The sequence below is a fragment of the Dermacentor andersoni genome, chromosome 3 (assembly GCF_023375885.2).
Source record: "Dermacentor andersoni chromosome 3, qqDerAnde1_hic_scaffold, whole genome shotgun sequence".
NCBI lineage: Eukaryota > Metazoa > Arthropoda > Arachnida > Ixodida > Ixodidae > Dermacentor > Dermacentor andersoni.
In genome coordinates, this window is record NC_092816.1 from 124,798,116 (window position 1) to 124,803,539 (window position 5,424).

A 5,424-nucleotide genomic window follows, 5' to 3' on the forward strand; every position below is an offset into this window, starting at 1 on the left:
TTTGCGCGCTTTCCGTGTTTCCGTGCGTGACCGTACCGCTGTGCCCCCATCGCAACAATCCAAGCCGCGCATGCGCGATGGTGCGTGAGGAGAAGCAGGGGCTGGGAGAAGCGAAGGGAGGCGGTTTCCGACGCAACCTTGGGGCCGAGGGAGGAGGTGAAGAGAGAAAAAGCCAAACAAAACGCGCTACTCAGGCAAAATATTCACCTGACCTGTGACGTACGTAGGCGCGGGTGCTTTGAAAACAAATAATGTTCCATGCGTGAAGAACTGCCTTTAAAGCAGCCGGAACAACAATGTCATATACTTTGCCATATGCTTACAATCAGGCACGTACCCAGGGGGGGAGGGGGGCCCGGGGGGGCACCACCCCCCGAAATTAAGCGGCTCCCACGCCACCAATCCTCACACACATTCCTAAAGCGCCGCCAAATCAATGTTGAGACTTGAAAGCTATTCGGTGGTCAACTTTTCGCTGCCTTTTTCACTCCTTTTGGATGACGGTATTTATCGGCATCTCCTGGGGTGTGAAGGCCAGTTTTCTCATTGATTCGGTGCTCGCGCGATTAGCTCGAGATGCGTTCGAGATCTATTGCTTCGTTAGTTCAACCTTCTTTGTTTAGACTGATTCAGGGACCTGGAAAGGGATTCAGTTCGTAGTCAGCTGGTCTGTATGCTTGAGGAACGAGTGGCAGCCGGAGAAAACACCAATCGAGCTTAACTTTTCATTTTGCTTCATTATTTCCTCGAGTGGCGGACCACCGGGATGCTGGCAGATCCTCGGAACCATACACCCGTTATATCGGTTAGAGAAAGTGTGAAATAATATCATGCGAAACAGCGTCCGTCTACAAACCCTACAATAACCTTTAAACCCATAAGCAATATGACTGTCACCCGTTACCTCGTCTGGTTTTTCCCTAACTGTACAGCACTTTCGTGCAAAACTGGCAACTGAAAACAACAGTCGCAAGGAGTTTAGAAATTACGCCAAGGCAACAGCCAAACAGGAAGGAAAAGCGAAAATGAGCAAATTTAACCATTGTTTATGAAAATATTTATTGATCAACATCTTTTTATTTAAAAAGGAAGTAGAGAAAAGGCTGCCCGAAGTGGAGAACAATTCTGTGTATGTTGAGTGACACTTCTACAGTTATCAATCGAGCAGCCTGACAGTCACTTCTCGGTTGTGCTTATGTAGGTGTTTTTCTAACCTTCCGCGGTGGGCGCAGTACGTCTAGAACCGCAGCCTCCTGCGCTCTACGCGGTTTATGGGACTGGTGGCCATGCATCATTACGCAACTTCCCAAATAACAATACGAGTCGGTTTTGGTACTTCACTTGGTAGAGCGGAAAACGAGGAATCCAAAATAACTGTGATTATTCCGCAAATGTATATTTCTCTGTAATTCTTCCAGAGCTATTAAATAAAAAACGCCACTATACTCGGATGCAACTTTAAAGTCCGCAGTGAAGCCCCGCGCACGCCCCCATAACCGCCAGCCACTGTTCCCCCACGAAGCTTCAAGTAATTCGTACTTCAAACTTTTCCTGTTGCCCAAATAAGGCGGTAACCACAAAATTAAAATTATTAGCGCGTAATTTTATACGTTTTCCCTCGCCTATCATAGTGGAATGGCGAAAGCCTAATTCTTTATTGAAGTTATATAAAATGCTTGCTTCGCGGCAACTATTTATTGTCAAGTTTCACTTCAGTTGGCAATGAAATTTCATGAGTAAAACGGGCTCGGCAGTGAAATGAACCGCAGACCTTTGAGGATGTTATTAATTAGTGAGGTTCACGCGCCAATACCACGATCTGATAATGAGGCAAACCGTAGCGGGGGACTCCGGAAATTTGGATCACCTGGGTTCTTTAACGAGCACCTAAATCAAAGCAGACGGGTGTTTTCGCATTTCGTCCCCAGCGAAATGCGGCCGCCGTGGCCGGGAATAGATCTCGCGACCTCGTGCTTAGGAGCCGAACACAATAGCCACTAAACAACCACGGCGGCAGACTTTTGAAGAGTGAAATGCTCAGACTTCATGCGCTTTGTCCATTTCTGTTGCACGCCCCATTGCTTCTGTCGATGAAAAGACCCTTCAAGAACAGCAGACGCTCCGGAGGTGTCAAGTACGACACCATTTTTAAAGGGCCGCATGACGACGATTTTGTTTGCTTCTGTGATTGGCTGGTGGAGTAACACAACCCCCGCGGTCCGTGTGCCTTGGTTGCCAACTGCGTTTTTTTTTTTTTAAGTTGTATGCTACTACAGCGACAGGCCTTCGTCCTGCAGTGGACATAAAATATGCCGATGATGATAGAAATCTTTATTTTGCACTTTCGTTTGTTTAATTGTTCTTGGCATGCAGTGTTCTTCCTGCGCGAGTCCATTGAATGTGGTTCCTTGTTCGCCAAGTAAAGGAGAGGTATCTCACAGGCGTGCCTGTGAGATACACCTTATCTCATTTCTCTTTTGTGTGTTTACGCGTCTTTATGGCGAGTGGCGGGTGTAAAATAGCAGCGGCAGCGTAGCTGCCGTCATGTAAGAAGGGAGACGTTGACGACCCAGTGGCTAGCCGAGAACAACGCACAAGTGTTTAATGCACGAATATATAAAGGGGAAAGGGAGGAAACGTTTCAGCAAACGTTTCAGATTCCTGGCTTGTGAACTGTGTTCCATTGTAGGATACGAGGGTTCTTGGTACCCCTAAATGGCTAAATATATCCCGCAGGCAGTCTATGGTGGTTGCCGAAGTAGCCTTGCTCAGTGGCACTGCTCCTATCCACTTAGTGTGGGAATCTACTACCACGAGAACCATTTTACCTTCTATGGGCCCTGCAAAGTCGACGTGAACCCGCGACCATCTCTCCTGCGTATGAGGCCAGTTTAACGGCGGGGCCGCTGGCGGCAAAGGCAAATTGGCAATTCAATTCTCGCATTGTGCTGCCGTGAGCTCTACTTCGCGGTCTATTCCTGGCCACCAAAACAAGGACCGCGCAACTGTTTTCATTGCCGAGGACCCCTGATGCGTTTCATGCAATAGTTGTAGCAAGCGCTTACGTGCTGCGACAGGTATGACAACATGGTGTCCCCGATAGATGAGAGAGATAGCTCAAACTTGCGATCAGCAAAGGGAACCAAGGAAGGGTCAAGTCGTTCTGCGCCTTTCGGCCACCCGTGCAACACGTTTTGTATACGCGAGCTAAGGTTGAGTCATTGGCGGTCAGCTCCTTCAGCTCCGGTGTTGTGATTATCCCTTCATCCAGGCTTTTCAAACAAAATACGTACTCTTCAGGGTCAGGTTCCGTAACGAGATCGGAACCCCGCAGTGGCAGTCTGCTCAGTGCATCCGTATTCAGTAGCAGCTTTCCCGGAGCATATTCGAGCTTGTAACGGTAGCCTCCTAGATAGAGGGCCCAGCGTTGGATGCGAGCTGCAGCCATGGCAGGCGTCTAGCGGTCGGGCCTCAGAAGTCCTAGAAGTGGCTGGTGGTCGCTAACCAGGACGAACTCTCGACCTAAAGTGCTTCACGTTCTAATTGAAAATAATTTCTTTCGGCTTTTGTCAGCGTTCTTGAACGGAACCCGACTGGTCTGTTGGTGCTTCCAAAAATGTGAAAAAGAACAGCGCCTATACCACGAGCGGATGTGTCGCATTCCAATTTCAGTTGCCTCGATGGATCAAAATGCACAAGGACCTCGGCGTCCTTAAGATGCTGCTTTGCCTTCGGAAATGCAAATTCCTGTGAGGCCTTCCACTGCCACCGCGCGTTTTTTTCTAGCAACTGGTACAATGGGAACAATGTGTCTGACATATTGGGCAAAAACTTTGAATAGAACAATATCATCCCAAGGAACGAACGCAGCTCACATATGTTTTCGGGACTAGGGGCATTCATGATAGCATCTACATTCTTCTCAGTTGAGTGAAGGTCGGTACGATCAATACGATGCCCGAGATAAGCGACAGATGGCTCGCTAAATTTACACTTATCGTATCTGAGCTTCACGCCGTGTTCTCTGAACCGTTCTAACACAATTTGCAATCGAGCTCCGCAGTCTCCAACCCTTTCCGAGACTAGAACGTCATCCAAGTAAGCCTGAACGCCAGGTAACCCAGACAGTATGGTATGAAGTTTCTTTTGGAAAATTGCTGGAGCGGAGGAAATGCCGAACGGAAGCCTATTGTAAAAAAACAGGACTTTGTGAGTGTTAATAACGCAAAGCTTCCGAGAGTCCTTGTCCAAAAGAATCTGGTTATCAGCATCCCTCAAGTCGAGCGTACTGAACAACTGGCCTCCTCCTAATGACGCAAAGATATCTTGAATTACCGGAAGTGGGTACTGCTCCGTGGCGCAAGCAGGATTTAGAGTAGCTTTAAAATCACCGCAAACTCTGACCGAGCCATCCTTCAGGACGGGTACAATGGGCGTCGCCCAGTTCGAATGCTTGACTGGCGATATTACACCCAGCAACACTAACCGGTCAAGTTCTTGCGATACCTTGTCACGTAGAGCATATGGAATAGGTCTCGCCTTACAGAATTTGGGAACAGCGTCGCCCTTCAGCAGCAGGCTGGCTGGTGGTCCCTTGATCAACCCCAAGGTTTCCGAGAAGACGTCCTAATTTGTGTCGCGAATGGCATGGATCCTGTGACAGTTCGCTTGATTCGCCGTGGCCTCGCCTTCACCCGTCACTCGTAGTACCGGAACGCCCGCTTGTTCCAGGAGCATTAGCAGGTCTCGGCCGCACAAACTTGGTCCGGGGCAGTCTAGCACTACAAGGGAACAGCCAACAGAAATATCGCGGTATATCACAGAGAGTTGAAGCTCGCCCACCACCGGCAATCTTCCATTGTAGCAGGATAGCTTCACATGTGAAGGTTTCAAGCTTGGCCAGCATTTGCGATGTTTATCAAAAAGCTGTCGCGATATACGCACACTGGAGGACCTCTATCTACTTCCATGGATAAATCTAAGCCTCCCCAACTAAACGTTCGTCTAATTGGTGGCTCAAGAGCATTCTTTCGTGCCGACACCAACGTCCAGATTTGCGCACTATCGCTGTTGTCCTCTTCCGAAGCGGCGTCTTCCACCGCCAAGGCTTTCGCGTGATGGACTCGCCGATTGCTGGGAACACCGTTACCATTGCGGCTGCGACACATTTTTGCCAGGTGACCCCTCTGACCGCAAGAGTAACACAGGGCTTTAGCCCATCTACAGCTGTTGCTGTCATGTCTAAAACTGCCACACCTTCCGCACTCCAATCGCACTGCGCTTTCCCGTGCTTTATCTCGAAGGTGGCTTGCGACGTGCTTCCACTTTAAGCACAGGCGGTACGTCTACGGACATTGTCCGGGCGTCTTGGTCGGCAGTTTCAGCGACTATTGCTATAGACTCCGCTTCTCCAGCGTTAATTCC